The sequence below is a fragment of the Camelus ferus genome, chromosome 6 (assembly GCF_009834535.1).
Source record: "Camelus ferus isolate YT-003-E chromosome 6, BCGSAC_Cfer_1.0, whole genome shotgun sequence".
Taxonomy (NCBI): domain Eukaryota; kingdom Metazoa; phylum Chordata; class Mammalia; order Artiodactyla; family Camelidae; genus Camelus; species Camelus ferus.
This window is the reverse complement of record NC_045701.1, coordinates 53,951,350-53,974,449: the sequence shown is the minus strand read 5'-3', so window position 1 is coordinate 53,974,449 and position 23,100 is coordinate 53,951,350.

Sequence of the window (23,100 nt, the reverse complement as noted above, 5' to 3'; positions counted from 1 at the left end):
GGTTCCCCTAATTCTTTCCCCATCTGTGCAGCGGCAGTTTCCTATCAACCATTTCTGTGAGGCCCTCAGGAAGAACACAAACCTACTGCTCATAACCTACTCTTGCTGATCTCACAGCATTTATTTACTGTACCACACGTAGAGTATGGTTTATATTTTTCTTGAGTTAACTTTTTTTGTTTATATGTCTTATTTTTTCAATGAGTGAGGCCATACACAGACTATCACATTCTTTTTTCTATTTTCTTTCCATTAGCTCTCAAAGCACATTTTTCAAGCGCAACTGAAATTAACCAAATTCTAAGGAGAAGATGGTCGTTATCACCACATCACTGTGTTTGTGACTGTTAATCCACATAGACAGTCCTGTGAAAGGAACAGAAACTATTTACACCAATGGGAATTGACCAATAAGTATAAAATAGGAGAGAGAAGCAGATGTTTACTGTGCTATGATGGACTCATTGGATAACTCTCAAAAGACACAGAGACATGGGGTCAAATCGTTCAGTACTGACCAAAAGGATCGGAATTCTTTTCTTGCTGGCCAAAATACCCAACAAAATTTGGGGGGTGGGGGGAGGGGGAGAAGAAAATATCACTGTGTAGTGTAAAAACAGTTTGTCTCCAGGATATTTTTCATTCTCAATTGTCTGAGTTTTCCAAGTCACACCAGCTGAAATAGAAAGTCCTTAAATGGCTATAATTCATGAGCCATAACCTGGGTAATTTATGGTTTGTAATCCAAGAGTTCAAAATGGGAAGGATAAGCAACTCTATTTCCCACCTAAGATGTGTTTCGGGGTGGGGGGAGCTGACCTCAGCACTACCAGTGCTATGGCCAAGTGTGATTGTGGTATGAAATGTGCACATAGCTGGTTAATGTACAATGCTGCAAGGTGAAAATTCCTGCATGTAGTCAATGTGGGAATCTGGGCTCAAGTCTGACATGTTAGCGTGTGGTTGGTGTATCTCCAATCGCCATAATTTCTTACCCTGACATCTTTCATCGCACTCATTAAGGGAGAGGAGGAGAGTACATGTGGCCACCAGATTGGTTTTTACTTCTGAAAGAAAGCCACATCCTTTAATTACCCCTTACCGTCTTATTGCTCCAATTATTACTGCAACTTTGAAATAATTCTTATTTGACATAGGTTTTTTTAATCAGGAATAAACAAGACCACACACCCTCCTGATGATACATTAAAAACATATGTCTATCATAATAAATACCCTTATGGAAAAAAAGGTTTAGTTAAAAGGCTAGAGCCAAACTGAGTAATGGAACCAGACTCAACTCTAGCCCATTTATCACCTTTTCTAAGGTTGCTGCTCTTTATTCAAGACATTGAGCCCTTAATGTGCTGAATAAGACGTGTGTATGTGCTTTGTCAGGATATCACAGTTTGGTCTATAAGATTTCAGAGTATGATTCAGATCTCAGCTTTGCCATACTCCAAGAGTGAGAACCATGGAACCAAGTAGAAGAGAAATTGAGTTGTGACATAAAACTTATAAAATTTAGGACCTGACAAGCAAGTCTGAAGCTAGGTTTTATAGACCATTTTAATCATTCATTTGAAATTTTCCAAGCTTAATCAGATGGTATTGAAGAACAGTGGGGGAAAAAATTCTAGATACTGAATGGAGAATTTCAGTGCCTGACATTAAATTACCAACATGTGAAGTATGTCCAAAATAATAGGAAGCTTGGTATCTATTGGACATAGTCCACACATCTATTTGTACAAAAGCATATAAGGGAGAGCAATGTGAGATCCAACAACACAGATTAATCACACAGAAGAAACTAAAATACAAGAAGCAAAAGGGAAGAAAGCAAGAGGAGAAGAAAAAAATAAGAAAAAAGAAAAGAATAGAAGACAGAAAAAGAACAGGGCTAAAAGGTGATCACTAAAAGGTGATCACTAAAGATGCAAGAGAGAATAAAGATCAACCAATCAATAAGTTTGAAAATAGTCATTTATTTCGTGAATCTAATAAGGTTGCAGAATTTTTATCAGTTTTGGTTGAAGATTTGTGTTTTGTTTTTTCCTTTGATGTTATGGGAGATGAAGAGATCCCAGACTTCTAGGCCAAATAACTGAAAGTTCATGAGACCATTGATTGGCATGAAAAAATCAAGTTGTAAGAGGGCAGCCAGAAGGGGAAGAAGAGCATGGCATCTCAAAATGACATGGTTGGCAGCCATGGGAATTGTGTAACTGTACCATGTCAGAGCTGGAGGAATAATCTGGAGGCATAAATCTTGACAAAGAGAGGATTTTTGCAGTTATGAGAATTAATAAGTACACCAAACATAGTCCACACTCGATAAACATTTGTTAGAATAAGCTGAATGAAAAAGAGTGGGTAAAAAGTACTCAAGGGTAGGGAACTATGAACATAGCCTTCAAAGATGCCCTCGGCTGTGAAATGAGTCAACCGAAGAGACCTAGAAACAATCACAAAAGAGGAAGGAGGCAGAAAGGGAAGGCCCGGTGTCAGGGAAGCCAAAATTCAGGAATATTTTTTGAAAAGATGTGGTCACTAGTGTCAAATCGAAAGAAGCAAGGTAAAGAAACTGGGTCGGGTCTGTTGAGGGGAAAACGTGTTTCAAAATGTTCTCTGGAAGGGATATGATCCTGAAAATTTTAAGGGCTGAGATATAAGCTGGCTCATTTTATGGTAATGGCAATCAACAACTATAGAAATTAAGCTAAAGCCTATTTCAACTAAGAAAAAAAGTCAAAACTAGTAAGAAAGGGACAACAGAAAAAAAAAAAAGGAAAGAAAAAAGTTCCACCAGGGCAGAAAAAAAAAACCATCTGGGCTTTGATAAACTGAACAACATCCTGCCGCTGGATAACATTTATTCTTGTTCCTCGGCTCTCTCAGAAGAAAATCGAGCAGCATTTCCCCAAAGCCCAGGGAGATTAAGACCTTCCCTGTGAATACTTAGAAGTAGTTTATTATTTAAAAGTAGTTTTACAAAATGCCAGCAGTCTTAGCCTGGGAATCTCGGATGATGGGCTTTGGAAGATCTATGACCCCTCCTTATACTACATTCTGTTCCTGTTACTTGTGTGGAAAAGGGTCTATGGCTTCCATCAGATTCTCAAAGAACTTGTTACCCTATAAAAGTTGAGAACCACTGTTCTAGAGAAAGTGATACTTTTGGCCACTGGGGGGAAAGGTTTAAAGGATTTCTGATGGCCAGTTGGGCTGACATCTGCACATTCTTCTTTACCCTCACCACTCTCCCTTCCGTCTCAGTGGAAGTACTGCTCTCCTCTGGGGCTTTCCCTGTGCTTTAAGTCTCACCTCCTCTCTGTTTCTTCTCAGTCTCCTTTGCCTCATAAATATTGTAGTTCCCAGGACTCTGCCTTTCTTGACTTTCTCTTCTTACTTTATGCGTTCTGTCTGGTCAATCTGTATTCTGTCTGCCTCTAACAAATTTCTACAGGATGGTTATAGTCTGAAAACATAAGTGAATATATACAAAATGATTTATTGAAACTATGTTATAATACATGACAAAGTGTTACTATCTATGTTTTCAGAATTTATGGTCACCCTGTAGATATTATGGTTTCTAAATCAATCTCAAGCCAAGAAATTCTTTCTTGAGCTGGATGTGATTTTCAGACTGTGCACTGTCAGTGGAACATCTCTACTTGGCATCCCCCAGACACTTCTCATGTCACATGTCCAGTATCACCTCTTCTTGCCTTCCCCTCTCTAGGGAATGGCATCCCCATTCCTACTCAGCTCCCAAGGCAGAGACCTGGGAGTTAGCCTCTGTAGCTCCCAGGTTTCTGAGCATTATACTCAGCAGCTCCCTCTTCTTCACTACTTCTCTTTCCAACTGATCACATCAATCATATCTCTCCTATTCACAAACACTTTTCAAATCTTCCCCACCCCAGTCCATCTCCACCAGTATTGTCTTAATTTAAGCACTTAGTATTTCTTGCCTCAACTACTGTATTAGAGCCTCTCCATGGTATTCTTACCTCAGATCTCACCTCCTTCCAACCAATCCCTCCTCCAAAGAATCTTCCTAAAATGCAAATCTGACTGTGATAATCTACTACTTCAAACTCTCCCGTGGCTCCAATTGCTGAACACTATCACCCAAACTCTTTGGCCTGGCATACAAGGACTTTGTCTTCTACCTTTTCACCCTCATCTCTTTGGTGCTACAGCCACTAACTTGACCTTCCCCAAATATGTCTTGATCCTTCTGCTTGATTCCCACCAGTGATCAGCTTCTATTTCTCCTTCAAGGCTCAGCTCGAGAGTCCCTGGAATTATCCCTTCCCCTACCACTATCACCACCCTCTAGAGCTTAGACTTCTTTTTTCTGAGCTCTGGGAGCAACTTACATCATTATCATAATATATTACAATCATTTGTTTATAATCTCTTCTCCACCAAATTGTGAGCTCCCAAGGACCATTTTTTTTTAATATTTGTATTAATAAATCTGTCATAATTAGCACCTAGCATTCAATAATTATATATTGAATGGAAGGATGATAAGTGGCAGGGAAATAAATTGCTTGGAACTGGAAAAGAATTTGTATTTTGTAATAGGCAAAGGGTCTCATGTGATGAATACTAGCTCCTGACCCAGATTAGGCAGGTATGGTTTACTAGTATAGAACCATAAAGACCACAATGGGGCAGGACTCAGATCCAAGCACAGGTAATGAAGGAAAAGACCACTTTGGGGAATGAGAAGAAGTCCAGGCTAGCGGGCAGTTCAGGGTACCCAAAAGGATAACAGACACCTAGTTTCTTTAAGAAGAAGAAGTCCATGAGGGTGTGGGTTGTCAACAAGATCTACCAGAGTGCCCTGACAGTTGGAGGGTCCACAGCCATGTCCTAAATTGGTCCATATTTTGAAACTCTGATTGAGGGTAACCAGCGTTAAAGAAGTGGTTGAGCAGGAAGTAGTGCCAGGTCCCAGGGAAGAACTGGCAGGGCAGGTCCAGGTCAGCCTGGGACTCTCAGCAGGTTATCAGGACTGGGAACCAGGCACAGAGAAACAAGGTAGATTTTGCGTCAGTATCAAGATTAAGGGGAGCTTGGTGTCAGGGACACAACTCAACTGGGGGCAAAGCCAAAAGCAGAGTGACTGCGGCTGTCGTGGGAGTATGTCGTTAGAGCCCATGAAAGTCCCACCGAGGACAGGATCGACCCAGAGCTGGGGAGAGAGCAGAGTGAGGCAAGGACTGTGTCTCAACCTGAGGGGGAGCGCAGGGCTGGGGAGTCAGTCAGGCCCTCACAATGTCTGAGGGACACTCACTCAGGAAACTTGAACACCCTCTTAGAAGTGCAGACCCAGTTTTATTTCTCTTAATCAGACACTTTTCTTTTGGTACTTTTTCCATCAAATCCTTAGTTCTTCCAGGGAAACATGGGTTTTCCTCCTTCACAGTAAAACACATAAAGATAAGTAAAATCAGGCTAAAAAAAAAGTTTGCTTTTTACATTTTAGTTTTGAAACTGAAAAGAAATTCTCACAAAACAGGATCACTGGATTCTTTCAAAAATCATAAAATCAAAGTCTGTTAGAGCAAAAGCGAGCTCTTTAGTCAGCCAATTTACTGAATGTCATTTTACTGAATTCAGTGATTTTACTGCTGTCCAGGGTTGGGCAGCAGTGATTCAGGCCACTACAGGCAACAAGGGGAGGTCATCTGGAAACCAAGGAGATGAGCCTAAGGTCTCCCACTTTGTATCTTAAGCTTCAGATCAGATTATACTTGAAAAACCAAAAGGAGTTTTGAGGCTGAAGTTTTTCAGTGATGCATCAAACATAAGTTTTTTCTTTTATAGATGAAGAAATTGAACCCTAGAGAAGTTCAACAAAATTCCAGAGCCATGTCTCTAGCCACGGTGAACATCTGAGGACACAGTGGGAGACAAAGTAAAAAACTGTTTGCTCATTCTCTTGAAGCTTCTGGTCTACAACAGAGAATCAATGACCCAATGCTCATGTTCAGGGAACCCAAAGAGTGATATACATTTTAAACAAAGGCATGCCTGGGAAGGTACATACCCCAATACAGACCAGCGTCTGTATTTTCAGCTTATACATTAAAAAAGAAAAATCCCCAAAGCAAAATGACAAATGGTCCTATCTTTATAAAATTGAAAGGACGGTTTGAGTGGAGCAGACCAGTGAGGGTGCAGTCTAAGAACACAAAAGCCATTCTGTATCTTTCAAACAAAAGGAAATTGGTACAGAGATTGGTTACGTAGATGATGGGAAAGCTGAGAATCTAAACAAAGGATGGGGAGACTTCCCCAAGATGAGCAAACCAGGAAGACGCCACCGCCCCTGAGGCTGCAGCGTCAACATGGGAGGTGGTGTTCCCAGAGTTCATCCAGTGGCACTGGGCCAGGAAGGAGGTTTCCAGTGGGGATGGGCCCACAGAGGGAGAAGCTGCCCAGGGGGCCTAAAATCCTAGAGCAGATTCTGTTGTGACTCCTTCCAAAAAAATCACAAGAGACTTTCTTTCAAGATAAGGGAAAGTCAAGTTCAATTAGGAAGTGACTCTTCCCCAGCTCCACCCCACCTCTCTCTTTCTGGTTTTTGCTTGCCGTCTGATTCATCTTCTTCACCCTCAGAGGCACCTCTGAGAGGGGAGTTTTCCAGCTCCCTCTCTGAAGAAAGGAAGCAATCCAACAATGCTGATCTGAGCCAACAGCCCATATCCTCTGGGGTAGGAATCACGGCATGAGGACTGAGCCGTCACAAGACAAAGTGACCCCGAGAAGCGTGCTCCCTGAGCACTATGAAAACAGAAAGGTTAAAGATGGTGACTAACTGCATTTGAATCGCCTTCCAAGTTCTACTTTCCTTAATTAATCCAATTCTTCACTCTGTGACATAGAGTGGACTTTTAAAAGAAACATTTTCAACCAACACAGTCAGTTGCCTTCTTCAAGCCTTCAAAAGCATAATCCAGAAAGACAGGAATCAGAGATGTCAACTCTGCTTTCCCAGTGAGATGTTTCTGGAAACCCACCATTTTTCATATCTTGAGATATTTCATTCCTTGAGAGCTGAGGAAACTTGGATTAATTGTTTGGGGGGAAATATGCAGCAAGGGATCGTGGATTGCCACTTTCAAGGTCACCCTGACACGTGAAGGTTTTCCAGAATTCCAGAACCTGGTTCATTCCAGCACATTGCTTTGTCATGCTGTCAGCTGCCAGTGGGCCAGGTGACAGGAGTCAAGCCACCTCTGAGCCAGCCAAGCCTGAGGTCATAGAAGCAGATATTGGATTCTAAATTTTCCCCCTCTTCCTTCCAGTTCACTCTCCCACCTGGACACCCAGGCCACCCCTAGTCCATCTCCCTTCCCCTCTGCATTCATGAATTCATTTAATAAACATTCATGGATCACCTATTATGTTCCAGGCAATACAGGCAGAGCAGAGAACAAAATAAGCAAAAGTCCACATCATCATGGAGCTTATATTCTAATCTGGGTGAAAACAAATAAGTAAAATATGTGGTTTGTCCAACGATGACATGGGGTTACGAAAAATAGTAATAATAAAGTAGGGAAAGGTCGTATGTCTTCCTAGTGTGGAAGCATCAAAATTTATAAAAGGAGGTCCATGGAAGACCTGTTTGTAAGAATGATCTTTAAGCAAAAATCTGAAATGCAAGTGTGATTGGTACAAGTGTTTTAGGAACAAGCATTTCAGAGGTAATAGGAAGCGCCAGGGTCCTGGAACTGGACGATGCATTGATACACTCTTGGAACAGCAAGAAGCCCATTGTAGTTAGAGGAGAATGAGTATAGGGAAGAGACAGGAGTAAGAGACGTGCTCAGAAATGTGAGAGAAATGAGATTTTGCAGGACTCTCTGGGCTTCTTAAGAACTCTGTCATTTACTCTAATTTAGATAGAGAGCCAGCGGAGCAGAAGAGTGATCTGACCTAACTTGCTTTTCCATCAGGCTTGCTCTGTCTTTAGGGTGGAGGATAGGATATAGGGGACGTAAGGGCAAAAGCAAGGAACACAGTTGCGTTAATCCAGGGACAAAGGTGGAGGCAGTAGTAATTAGATTCTCAACATATTTTAGATGTATTTGTAAGGTCCTACAAAAGATGAATTTGTGACCATTCTCTTTACTTGAGTCTTTGGGATAAATCTAGGATTTCCATTAATCTAGGGTGCAGGAACTTTGGAGCAGTGAGGAGCTCTGTCATCAAAGCTTGGGTTAGTACCTGTCACTGATCTTATCTTAAAGAAATTGTGAAGAGGGAAGTATAATGAAGAAGAAAGGAGATAAGAAGTTAACATTTGTTAGAATGAGGAACATCAACATCAATATATTGAGATTTTAATATGGTTAATTCCCTATATTAAGAGGTTTGTATATGTTATCTCATTTAATCCTTAAAGTAATCATATGAAAATAGAACTTTTATCCCCCTACGAGAAGGTGATAGCTCAGGAAGTCTTAACAGCTTTGTCTAAGTCATACGACTAATACAAGGTCAACTTAGAACTTGAGCCCAGCTCACTTTCTCTAAAGTCTCTGGTATTTCCTCTACACTATGATTATTCATTCACTCAATAAATGTGTGTTGTATGCCAAGTGCAGCTGCACAAAACACTGTGATGAGCAAGCTGACGATTTGCTGGCAGATTTTATCTGGGCTGTAATAAAGAAAAGTGTTTGACCTGAGCTACTGGAAGCATGTAGCTATATTTCCTGAGATGGGGAAGACTGTGGTTTGAAAGGGAATCAAGACATCATGTTTGAGAAGTTGGGTAGGCGTTTGATGCATTAGTCTAGATTTCAGGGGTGGACAAAGGCTGGAGATAGAAGGGTAGAAATCATTAGTGTGTATGCAGTATTTAAATCTCTGAGTCTAGGTAAAATCACCTAGGGAGTGATCCTAGCTGGAAAAAAAGGCATCTGAGCCCCAAAACACACCAATCTTTAAAAGTCAGAGAGATAAAGAGGAGTTGGGGGAAAACAAAAACAAAAACTGGCCATCACCATCCCTAGACCTACTCAAATTGGAATCTTGGAAGTTTAATCCAGTAATCTGGAGAGCAATTTAGACATCCAAGTTCATGAAGCTCAGAGGTTCCCAAACAGACTCAATCCAAAGAAATCTTTTTCAAGACACATTATTATAACACTGTCTAAAATCAAAAAGAGAATATTTTAAAGCAGCAAGAGAAAAAAATCCTTCACATACAAAGTAACCCCATAAGGCCTTCACTGGATTTCTCACCAGAACTCTTTCAGGCCAGAAGAGAGTGAAATGATATATTCAAAGAGCTGAAAGGGGGGGGGGGGGAACTGCCAACCAAGAATACCTTCCCCAGCCAAGCTGTCCTTCAGAAATGAGAGATAAAGGCTTTCCCCCAATGAACAAAAGCTGAGGGAGCTCATCACCACTAGCTCTGTCTTAAAAGAAATGCTGAGAGGAGTTCTTCAAGCTGAAATAAAAGGGCACTAATTGTAAATTGAAAGCATATGAAAATACAGAACACACCAGTAAAGGTAAGTGTATACAGTCACGTTCATAATACTCTGATGTGGTGGTGTGTTAATCACGTCACTCCAGTTTAAAGGTAAAAAGACAAAATTATTTTTTAAAACTATAGCTACAATAATCTGTAATGGATACGCAATATAAAAAGGTATAAATTGTGACATCAAAAACATAAAGTTGGTTGGTGGGGAAAGAGGCGAAATGGTAAGACTAAACTTTAGATCACTTCATTCAATTCCAAAGAAATAGGTATATCCTAAATTTTAATCTCCTGTGTGGTCTTAGCTGTATTCCTAGTTTTCAAAAAGAGAAAGTGGGGGAAATGTTTTTAAGCATGTTGGCTGCGTTTCTTTGTTCATTGTTCCATCACACAGGCTGATCAAAGAAATCCTAGCTTGCTTCTGTGTGCCTATTAAACAATGGAGCAGATGACAACAAAAAAAGAAAAAAGAAAAAGAGAGATAGAGAGAAAAGATTAAAATCTATTTTTATACAGGTTAGAGTTATCCAGGGAAGTGCCAATGGCAGACACCCCAAAAAAAGACTCTGATAGGCGGCATGAATCATTGAGTTTGACAAAGCCACGAATTTGATGGTGAGGACAACAAAAGGGAACTCAAAATCTAAAGGCCGGCAGAAGCAAAATGGCCCATGAGAGTCACTGCAGCCGACTACGCGTTTCTCTTTATGTATAGCCTGCTTGTCACAGCTACAGCTACACATATGAGGGTTGAAATTATAAGTGGAGATAAATATCAACATAAGATACACTAACGGAGGGAAAGAGAGCTAAGTTAAGGCTTCATAAATCTGCAGTGTTTAGCACTGCTGAAAGATAAGATGATCAGAAACTTCCACCTGGGATTCAGAGAGGAAAAAATAGCTGGCTTTGCTGAAAGGCTCAGTAAATGTTTGGAGAATTGAATCCCTACAGAACTTCGTATATAACTTGGGGTGAAGTTTTACTTGAGCTCTTGATCCAAATACCAGCAACATGGGAATCACCTGAAAGCTTGTCAGAAATGCAGAATAGCAGGCCAATCCCAGACCTCCCGAATCAGAATCAGCAATTTAATAAAGACCCCAAGTGCTGTGTCTGCACATTAAAGTTTGAGAAGCTCCAACATGGGCTTCTGTTGTGCTTAAAAGTGTCAGTGATGAAGTAGGTAAAAGGAAGGGAAATGGCGGCCGGCTCGCCACCAGGCTGTGATAGAGAACGCACAGGCACCTACACTCTTTTCTTAGATTTCAACAACAAAAGACAGGAAGCCCCTCAGTTTGTTAGGCAAATGAAGGTTGGTGAAGGAGGAATTTGGAAGAAAGGTATGAGCCCTTAATTAAAAGCAGTCCCAGACTAGCTACCAACTAAAGCAATGGAAATTACAGTCAAAGAGCGACAATTCAGTTTTGGTAACTGGAATTTCCAGATGCACGGAAAATGTGAACTTAAGAAGACTTTACAAACATGAACATTTCTGCAGTCTTCGGTGGCCGTGAGTCGCACTTGCTTGCATAGCACTGAATTCTAACCCTCTCCTAGAGTGAGCCTCAGCCCAATGGGCCAGACCAAGTCCACCAGAAGCAGGACCCGGGAACTTTGGGTCCTAAGACAAACCAACACGTGTGCTCTTGCTGTTCTGAAAGTGCCTTCCGGGGAGGCCTCTTCCTTCCACCACACAGTGCTGAGCGAGGGGCGGGGAAAAGTCATAGCCGTATCCCAAACATTCTTTTCATCTAACCGCAATTACAGGGGCCCTGCAGCTTGTTACACAAACCTGTCATCGAGGTTGAAGCTGAAAAATTCAAGTTACACAACATAAGAATGGGGCTGTGTGGCCACTCAAGCAAAGGAGCGCAACCTCAAACCAACTTACTGCTCTTCTGCCATCCACGCGAACAGCAGTAACCCTGCAGAGTGTGGACGCACGTCCATGCCGATGACCTGCAAAGAGACCAGAAAAGCACTGAACAGTATTAACTTTGTGCCAGGCGCTGTGTTAAGGACATTTCATGCATTTTTACATTTGATCTTCAAGTAGTGCTCACGAAGATTATGACTGTCTGTATCATCATCCATTACTCTATTATTGTCTGTATTACTACTGTATTTTTCTATCATGATTATCTCTATTATTATTATCTTATTACTGTCTACCTTATTTCTAGTAGGTGTAGAAATAGAATTCAAACTCTGACCACTTGGCTCCAAAGCCTTACACTTCTCTGCTAAAGGACTGGACTTCCAGTTATTTCCTGCCCACTCTCCCAACATAAAGTGTAACGGTGGTAGGTTACGAGGCAGCTTTATTTACCATCTACTTAAAGGGACTTTCTTGCCTGAATACATGCCTACTTGCAAAGGAACTAGATAAGAATATTTCTTCTGCTAAGCACAGGAAGTCACTGTAATTGAAGTAAAGGAATTCAGACCATTCATGCCAGTTTGGACTCTGCAGAGGCCCGTGTAGACCATTTAGCACATTCAGTACCAAAAATGAAGTCAAGCTGTCTCCCTCTCCACAGCCACTCAGCTGGTGGACTTGGGCTCCAACTGTTCCCGTCTCAAGGCGGAGATAGGGGAGCATCGGCTCCGGTTTGGAGGATATTTCTGCACAAGAGGATAGGAGGGCACCAAGAGAAGAATCCAGGTGGTCCTGGGAGACACAGCTAGGTAACCAGAAGGAGCAGGCACTCAGCCTTCAGAAAATCTCTCCAATCCATAGAGGGAGTTCCAGCACGCAGATACTACATCCTAGAGAACGGTTGGGGTAGTCCCCTCGCTTCCCTGGAGGTTAGCAGCCAGTCCCAGTTCAGGCTTCCAGGAACACTCCAAGGGGCTGTGGCAGATTTATATGTCAATAGGGAGCGAGCTTGCCACCCAGATGCTGTTGTTGGAACAGGATAGAACTTGGCGTCTGGCTGGTAGAGCTGCCAAGCACAACTTGCCCGTGACTGCAGGTGCTGGCTACGGCTCCGGCGCCCTCTGGGAAATAGGAGAGTGCAGGAAAATACTACGGGGACATATTTTCAGCTTAGGGAGTAATCTGTGTTGCTGTATAGAAGAGTGGTGGTACGATGCTGTGAGCTTCTTTTAAGCATCAGCGCATCTTCAGGGCTGGTGGAGGCTTTTCTCCTGATGGTCCTCAGTCAAGAGAACTTTGTCACTGAAAACACACATGCATACCCCACAAAAATTTTATTTTAGAATCAGCAGGAAAGTTATCCTATGAGTTTGAGGAGGTCATACATACAGATTCACGGGGGAAGGAGAAAGCATTAGGCCGTGAGAGAAAGAAAAGGTGGTACCTTCAATCATCCAAACAGGGCTTCCCTCCTGGCTGGGAATTTGCAGTTTTACCTTGAGCAGCAAGTGGCAGAAGATGAGGTGGCAGGGAGATAGCAAGAGTCTCAACAGAGCATGGTGTGGGTTTTTTGGATTCCCCAGGATGGAGAAACCTTACCAGAAAACTATTATTAAAAAGAACCAAGAGTTCAAAAGCAGAGGTTCATTCCCAAATAAAGCCAGTTGGAAAGTGGAAAAGGAAAAAAATGTGGGGTGAGAGGATGGCCATGTCCTAGGTCTCGGTTGAGTTCCTGGGACGTGCCCTGCCAAGTGTGAGTCCTTGGCTTTGCACAGGAAAGAACGCAAGAGTGAGCCACAGTTGAGTAAAGGTAGATTTATTCAGAGAGATACATACCCCATAGACTGTTTCAGAAGGTAAGAGAAAGGCCACGAGGTGTAGGGGTTGAAAGCTCAGTTTAAAGTAAAAGTAGACACACACTCGATAGACAGAGTGCAGGACGTCTTACTCAGAAGGGAGAGCAGCCACGAGGAGTGGGGGTGGTTAGTTTTGATGGGCTCGATAACTTTATATAATAACAAGAGGGAGGATTATTCCAACTACTTTGGGGAAAGGGCTGGGATTCCCAGGAACTGGGCCACTGCCCACTTTTTGACCTTTTATAGTCAGCCTCAGAACTGTCATGGCGCCTGTGGAAGTGCCATTTATCACGCTCACATATTACAGTGAGTGTATGAGGAAGCTCAAGGTCCACTGGAAGTCAGATCTCCTGCCGTCTTGGGCCTCAAGGTCTACTGGGAGTTGAATTTTCTACCATCTTGGTGCTAACTGCTGTGCCTTTGCTTGAATAGCTGTGCTCTGCCCCTTTCCTTCCTGTCTCAAAAGGAAAGAAGACAGAAAAAAAAAATATCTTTCAATTCAGAAAACTGAAAAAGAAGATAAAGACCAGGTTTTGTGTACGAAAATTTCTGCTCGTTCAAAAGCTGGCTGTTTGTAATTGCTTCCAGCTGGTCATCCACTTGCTCAGGAAGCCTTCTGGCCTCCGCTCTGCCACGAGCGTGCCCTGGAAGCTCAGGTGTAGTCTCACCGCCTCTTGAACCAGAGATTCTCCACCTACTCAGAGAAACTAGTTATGCTTCCAGACGCAGCAGTGTCCGTGCCTGACAACAACATGCCTGCCAGGAGAGGCGGCCGAAGCCTCATTAGATGCCCTTCCCCAGAAAAATAAAAACTACGGAGAATTTAGGAGACCATATCATTACGTTTAATTCGCCAATATTCACATGCCCCGCACTGCACACTAACCAGCTAACCAGCACCAGAAAGGTGCACAGATTAATTTACCCATTCCACACATAATTCTTAAGCACTTAGTCAACATAAAATATTGTATTAAGTACAAACTACTAGGCATAAAATCAGCTGCAAGGATATGTTGTACAACATGGGGAATATAGCCAATGTTTTATAATAACTACAAATGGAGTATAACCTTTAAAAATTGTCAATCACTATATTGGACCCCTGTAACGTATATAATATTGTAGAGCAACTATTCTTCAAAGTTAAAAAATTTTTTTAGTAAATAAAAAAATGAAACATGGTACAAGGCACTGAGAAGGGTGTCTTTGCCATAGCCTGAAGATGCTAACTTCCCAGCAGGGAATCTTAAGAAACACACAGAAATCACTATGACTCACAGTAGACCGTGAGAAGGACCACATGGCATTAGCTGGATTTTTTTGACTGCTCGCCTTATAAAGACATTATTCTTCTTCAAATTGATTTTGCTGGTTAAAAAGCTAGAGTGTTTAAGAGCAGTTGGCAGGGAAGGTTTAGTAGTTAGTTCTGTGAGAATCCTATCATTTAGAAACCCAGGACGGGGACTGGGTGTAGGAAATGGGACAAGGAATGCGAGCTCTAAAAAAAGCCTTTGGACTCACTTAGCTGGAAATTACCCTCTTTATTCTGGGGCTAGAAGCGTCACCGTGGGTTTTAGAGAGTTCTCACACCAACTGCATGACCATGCCCCGTCCCATACCCATGAGGAAGCTTCGTTATTTTTCCTAGCTCTTCATCATTTGCCTTCACACTGACAAAACTGTATTTCAGTTGTATCCTCAAAAAAAAAAAAAAAAAAAAGAGGTAAGATAATATTACCAAAGATTTCCAGCTCCTTGTACAAACGAGACCAAGTTTTTCCTGCAGCAATATATCATTAACTTGCCAACATCTGGGCTGAGAGGTATGTGATGTTTTGAATCAAACTTCAAAGGTCAAGGGTAAGCAAGGACCTAGAATTCCTATTGCATCTAAAATTATTTTACAGCCTTCAAAAGAACATGGAAAAAATGATTGCAATTCTCAAAATTATATGCTGCCTTTGGGGAAAACATACATCTGAGTCTTGGGGAGCGCATAGGTAATGTCAGCAGGGCCGGGCCATTTTCCACATCGTAGTCAGTGCCAGACAGGAGGTGCAGAGGCACCGCCTGCGAGTCCCCACCTGTTGTCTGAAATGAGTGTGTGAGCGTTCATCATTTTCTCCCACAAATAGACACCCCTCCCCATTTTTTCCATTACCTCCTTGTTCCCTAAGCTTGCAGTCCTGAGTCATTTTTCACTCTTCCTGTTCTCACATCATGTATTCACTTATTTGACAATTCCCTAACGACTCTCTCTGTACCATATCAGACCCTGTCCTGGGTGTCAGGATTCTAATGGTCGCTGCCCTCCTCGAGCCGCAGTCCAGCCACCCTAATGATACACAGTCCAAGTTGCTAACAGGTAAACAAGCAATTTCAATAGAGCAGTCTTGCTAAAAGCATGGGCTCAACCAACCTCTATTAAATCACAGCCTTTGGTCTGGGATCTGGAAGTCTGCATTAAGCACTGGAGGTGATGTCTGTGCCCACCAACATTTGGAAAGTCATTCAGCATGGAATAGTTTGTGTTAATATAAGAAGCCCTTGTGTTAGGCAGCAGAGTAAGGAGACACAGAGGGGCAGATGGAAGAGGGGTGCCAGGAGAAAGTTTCTGCAGAGAACAATGGCTACATTGAGATCTCAAGAAAACAAAAGAATCACCTCCGTTTAGGGGGAGGAGGTGAAGCGTAGGTACAAAAAGAGGGAATACCCCAGGGAGGGGCATTCTTTATGAAACCCAGAAGAGGAAAGAGATGTTCAGAGTTCAAGGAGAGTAGTAAGGAGAGACGGATTGAAGAGGTAAGCAGGAACCAGGTTGCAAAGAACCATATAACATTGTGGAATTTGGACCTCATCTTAAAGGTATTGAGGAGCTTTTGAAGGATTTTTAAGGAGGAGGTGGGCAGAAGGAGAGAATTAGATGAGCAGAGTGATTTGTTTTCCCCAGTCACCATGGGTTCATGCTACTCTGCTACTCTTCAAGAGAACCACCTTCAATGTGGAGACTTTTCCATCTCTCCTAAATATGTCCCTCTCTTTCCACTTCCACAGACACAACCCTATTCTAATATTTTGAACCCTCCATATCTGGATTACGGCAGCATCTTTCGAAGTGTTTGCCTTGTCACCTTGCCCAATCTCGCCTGTTGAATATGCTCACTCAGAATGACCTCAGCCATTGATTTCATCATGTTACTATCCTGCTCGAGGATCTTTCTCTTTCTTTAGCGATTAAACTTCTCATCCTAACACTCAAAGCTGCCACCATCCACTCTTTCCACCTTCACCCCCTCGGCACTTAGGATCTTCCTGCTTCCTCAGACCTTCAGGCACAGCATGGAAGGAATAGCTGTACCACCTGGTACCTGTCGATGGAAACATTTACTCTTGAGAATTAACTCCCAATTATATCACATATTCAAGTCTATTACCTTTCATTATGGAGTCAAAGACCTGATTTCTTATGCAAGAACTGTCAGGTATCAGTAAAAATAGGTAGGAAAGATTTTCTGAGAGCGAAGTTTCTCTCTGACTTCCTGACATCATATGTGGTATAAAAAATTGCCTAGTAACACACAGAGGAGGGGCCAAGATGGCAGAGTAGAAGGACACTCATAGCTCACCCTAGTAACGCACAATCTGAGCTACTGTGGTAGGAGATGACACTTTGAACTTAGTATCTATTCTGCACCCATGTCATTTTCATTTCATAATTTACAGAAGTTTGATGTTCTACTAGATTTTAAGTAGTTACAAAAAGGCTTTGCCCATTTCTGGAACACCAGGACATCATTTGGAATGTTTCATTGTGGTACTGGGAATTGGGATGCCATCATACTAAATTCCCTCCTGACCCTCTCTCCCTGGCAGAAAGGAATTCAGATTCTATTCTTGATAGGGTTGCCAATGTCTCTTTCCCAACCTCTGGACCAGTGCCTCAGTGAGCCTACCACTCCACTTCAAGGTGATGCAGCCAGCCATCACCCCTCCTCCCCATCCCACCCACTGGAATAGGTGAGTGGTTTATCCAGTGGTTTTAAATGAATTCAGGTATCAAGACTTCTGCCATTTTGCTTGGCATGTTTGTGGAACTTATGTAGAAACATTTTTCCTGACTTTTAATTTGAGTTTTCCTTTTCTCGATTTCATCAAATTAGTCATCTAAAAGTCAGAGCCATTTGTGAGTCATAAATTATGTCTTTTGTAGAAAAAGTCATGAAACAGACAGAAAAAGAGAGAGAAAGAGAGATGGAAAGAGACAGAAAGAGGAAGAGAGGCTGAGAGAAAAGGAGTGAAAAACACTTCCGTTTTAAGATGGAAAGAACACTTTCAAAATTGGCTTAGTGATGCGCAGTATCATGGAGTCCTTTTATCTTTTTTTCTTTTTTAACAGATTTAGTGAGTTATAATTCACATTCCATGCAATTCACCATGTAAAGTATACAATTCAAAAGTTTGTAATATATTCACAGAGTTGTGCAACTACAGTCTAATCTTAGAACATTCTCATACCTCCAATCTCCCATCCACTGGCAACTACTAATCTACTTCTGTCTCTATAGTTTTGCCTACTTGGGGGTATTTCATATAATTATCAATTATACATTACACAATAGGTGATATTTCATGAGTGATTTCTTTCACTTAGCATGATGTTTTCAAGTTTCATCCATATTGTAGCCTTCATCAGTATTTCAATTATATTTATTGCCAAATAACATTTCACTTTAACCGTTCATCAAGTGATGGACATTTGGGTGGTTTCCACTTTGAGCTATTATAAACTATGTTGCTATGAATATCTGTGTACAAGTTTGTGTACAGATGTATGTTTTTAATTCTCTAGCCTATATACCTAGACGTGGAATTGCTGAATCATATGCTAACTCTATATATAACATTTAAGGAACTGACAAACTGTTTCCACAGCAGCTGCACCATTTTACATTCCCACTAACAATGTGTGAGAATTCCATTTTCTCCATATCCTCGCCAAAAGTTTTTATCTGTATTTTTAAATTATAGCCGTCTGAGTGAGTTAAAGAGGTATCTCATTATGATTTTGATTTTCGTTTCCTTGATGACTAATGATGTTGAGCATCTTATCATGAGCCTACTGGCCATTTGTATATGTTCTATGGAGAAATACCTATTTGGACCCTTTGTTCATGTTTTTAATTGAGTTATTTGTCTTTTTACAATTGAGTTGTAAGAATGCTTTATACATTCTGGCTATCAGTCCATTGCCAGATATGTGATTGGCAAATGTTTTCTCTCATTCTGTGTATTGTCTTTTAATTTTCTTGATGGTATTGTTTGGAACACAAAAGTTTTTAGTCTTAATGTAGTCCAGTTTATCTATTTTTTTTTCTTTAGTTGATTGTGCTTCTTGTGTCACATCTTAAAAACTATTGCCTAACTCAGGGTCATGAAGATTTACTTTTATGTTTTCTTCTAATAGTTTTATAGTTTTAGCTCCTAAATGAATGTCCTTGATCCATTTTGAATTAATTTTTGTATATGGTGTGAGGTAGGCATCCAGCTTCATTCTTTTGTATGTGGAAATCCAGGTGTACCATTTGTTGAAATGACTATTCTTTCCCTATCAAATTGTCTTGACACTTTGTCAAAAAATCATTTGATCATATGTAACGGTATATTTCTGGACTCTTAATTCTATTCCATTGATCTATCTGTCTATCCTTACACCAGTATCATACTGTCTAGATTATTGTACTTTAAGTAAGTTTTGAAATTGGAAAGTGTGAGCTCTCCAATTTTGCTCTTTTTTTTTTTTCTTTTTCAAGGTTATTTTGGCTATTCTGGGTCCCTTGTATTTCCATATGAATTTTAGGATCAGTCTATCAATTTCTGCCCCCAAAAAAGCGATCTGCAGTTTTGATATGAATTGCATTGAATCTGTAGGCTAGTTGATAAGTTGATCCCTTTTCTTCTGTTTTTTGGACGTGTTTGTGAAGGATTTGTGTTAATTGTTCTTTAAGCGTTCGGTAGAATTCACCAGTGAGGCCATCTAGTTCTGGGCTTTTCTTCGTGGGAAGTTTTTTTAATTACTAGTTCAATCTCCTTACTTATAAGTTTATTCAAATTTATATTTCTTCTTGAGGTAGTCTCAGTAACTTGTGTCTTGCAGGAAATCTGTTCATTTTATCTAAATGATCTAATTTGTTGGCATTCCATTGTTCATAGTATTCTTTTTAATCCTCTTCATTTCTGTAAAGTCAGTGATTTCCCTCTTTTAGTCCTGATTTCAGTCATTTGAGGCATCTCTCTTTTTTTCCTTAGCAGATTTATCTAAATGTTTATCACTTTTGTTGATCTTTTTGAAGGTCCAACTTTTTCTTTCATTGATTTTTCTATTCTTTTTCTATTCTGTTTAACTTATTTCCACTCAATGTTTTCTATTTCCTTTCTTCTTACTTTAGACTCAGTTTGCTCTCCTTTTTCAGATTTCTTAAGGGAAAAGTTAGATTACTGACTTGAGATTTTTCTTTTTTTTTTTTTTTAATATAGGCATTTACAGGTATAGGTCTTCTCTGAGCACTGTGTTGGCTGCATCTTGTAAGTTTTGCTTTCATTCTGTTCATGTTATTTTCATTTTTATTCATCTCAAAGTATTTTCTAATTTCTCTCAAGCTTTCTTCTTTGGCCCATTGATTATTTAGGAATAAGTTATTTAATTTCCACGTATTAGTAGATTTCCCAATTTCCCTTCTGTTTTTGATTCCTGATTAAATTCCATGAGAGTCCTTTTTTTTTTTAAGTACTTCGAGGTATCCAGCCAAAATTATTCGTTGCAATTCCATTCAAAATGCAAAAACAAACTAAAGCCTGAACCCAAATAAGCTTGAACAAAGCAATTTAAGGAACAAACTCTGGAAGGAGAAAAAAAAAATGTAATAAGCATCCTAGTGATTTACTTTCCCAGCGAACCTAACTGATTATTTATTTTAAAACTAAAAAGAGATAGAAAATACCTTCAAGATTTTTAGTTTAGGGGACACCTAATTTAGAGAATTTGCAAATATTGGTGAGAACAAGGAAATCATGGATTTTTAGATAGAGAGGTGGGCTAGGGGAGGACTAAAAAATATGAGTGGTTTCTCCAATCTAGTTTTAAGTGATTTCAAATAACAAGACTTCTACCACTTCCCCTGGCAAATTTGTAGAACTTGTATAAGAAATATTTTCTTGACATTCAGGCTGAGTTTTCCTTTCCTCAATTTCATCATGTCAGACATAGCCGTGCCTCTGTACACCACCCCACGCCATTCCTCTCCTTATTTAGTTTGAGCTTCAGCTCCTCAAGGACCTGCAGAAGGCTATTATATCCCCTCTTTTCATTCTTCATCCAAGTCAAACAGATTTAGGCCTCTTAATCTGTCTTCTTAAGCCAGCTATTCTACTTTTGAATTTATGTTCTTTGAATGTCGTCCAGTGCATTCACTCTTTCTAATTCATGGGGACCCTGAACTGTGCCTGAGTCATAAGGACTCACTCTTGATGTCACATAAGCAACTGTCCCACCTCTGTGCCCCTGGCATTTTATCTGAGGTATGAAGCCCAAAATAGTACTTAAAAATAAAAATTAAGACATTTGCTTTCCATTACCAACCACAGGTGGTTTTCAGTCTCACTGCTTTCCAAGTACTGAACCACCATCCAGTTGGACGTCTGTCATTTGGATTATTTTTTCCCTCTTTCAGGCGGCAGAAATAAGCAAGTTCTTTCCCTGGCTCTCTCAACATTCCCAACAGTTCATCTGGTCTGGTTCAACCATTCACAGCTAAGGCCTGCCAAGTTTACAAGTGCACGAGTTCTGTCAGAGTCCTGCGGGTGTACTCTGGCTATTTCTGAAACCCTGGGGCTAATCTATACCATTATATGCCTCCCAGTGCCTTGGCAGAGTCCCAAGCACAAACCTACGCCTGATTATTTTGTATGCTTTTTAAAATCTAGCTAAAAGTATAAGATCTTCTCTATCTAAGTTTTAGAATTGTGTTCTCTAAAAGGTTCAATAACTCTTGGATTCCAACGGCACGTAAGTACTAGTACACAAAAGTACAAGCTCACAGTACTTGCACCGGATATAAGATTCACACATGCACGCGCTCGAGACTATTGATGACTGAGCATTTGTGCTGGTTTCTATCTACTGATTTTTATGAACAAAATGCACTGACTTCTCATTCATTTGAATGTTACCAATTGAGAAGGTAATCTTGCCAGGGCTGAAATTTATCTTTGCCCTTTGGATGAAGATTCCCTAAGCAGATAAATACCATGCAGGCGGGGTTTCTATGTTTGGCACATGTAAATGAATAATGGTGCCTGAGAACTGTAACACACAAATTATTGAGTATTTTCTCCACAAGTGTGTCTTATGTGTTCATTAAAGCAGGCTTGGTAGCATCCCTACTTGAAAGAGTATGTTAAAAAATTAATATGAGTTACATATGGAACAGAGAAGATTGAATTTCCTTTCAAATGGGAATTCAGATCTTTCTGACTTCCTACAGCACTGGAAAAACTATATGTGTGTCATTCGTTTAAGTCCCAACCACAGATGCAAAGCCAGGATCCCGGAATAGAATCCATCTCCTCCTACCTTACTGGTTTACTTTCATTTGACATTGTACCTTCAGTGGTCACTCTTTTGCTCAAAAGTAACTCTAGAGGTATTACCATTGTGTGACTCCTTTCAGATAATGTATTTGTCAGACTGTAAGCCCCTAAGAGCAGATATTGGTTGGAGGCTTCCTCACACAATGCATTTTATATCATCTGACCTTAAAAAATATATAATTAATGTACAGGCAAGATTTGAATGTCTTAAACCACAGGAGTAAATGACAGAAACTTCAGATATTCTGGGTGACCTTCTGAAATGAGTGGGACTTTTCATTTATTTTAAATTATACCACAAAGACTTTTTATTTGCTCACCCAACCAGTAGGTTTTCACAGAGCAATGTTTAAGAAAATGTGGAGCCAGACATTGACTCAGATAACTGGACCTAAAGAATAAACATTTTCTGACAAAAAGAGAATGTAGACGCATCAGCGAGACTATACACTCGACCCAGTGAGTTCAAGTCAGGAAAATGCCAAACCCGGATATACAACCAATATTCTAGAACTAGAAGGGACCTCACAGAGTACTTTGCTCAATCACTTTATTTTCCAGATCCAGATCCTGAGACCAAGAAAGATTAAGAGACTTGCCCAAGAACGCAAACATAGCACTAAAGCCAAAACAAAAGGGCACTTTTCCTGTCCCCCAATCCCTTGCTCTTCCAGCTATGTCCGAAGTTTATCATTTATACTGCCAGTTGAGTGGATGATCTTCCATGTAAACCTGAAGATTCGTCAGTGACTCAGATTTTTTTAAGTTTGAATAGGAAAAACATTTGTTCAAATCTAACTCAAAGTAAGCCTAAATCTTAGGCTTTACGTAACATTATTTGCTTCTTCCCCTTGGCAGCTGTCATAGTTAAAGGCACTTCGTGATATCCTCTAAGATTTTTGCTTTAAAATGGTCATTATACTACCACAGGGCAAAAAAATATGCAAAATAACTTAACTCCCCTGCCTAGGATGGTAAGTAGGATCACAGGCTGTCTATGAAGAAGTACCACTCAGGGAGCCAGTTCAACTGTTTATGTAAGTGGATGGCTACACAAAGCTTCGCCGGTACAGGGCTGTTCCGCCATGTCGTGGGCAGCCCAGAGGACCTGCAAGAGAACGGTTACTATTGCTCCTGGCCACAGTCTCGTTTGGATGCTATGTCTGTACAGCAGGCAAAGACAA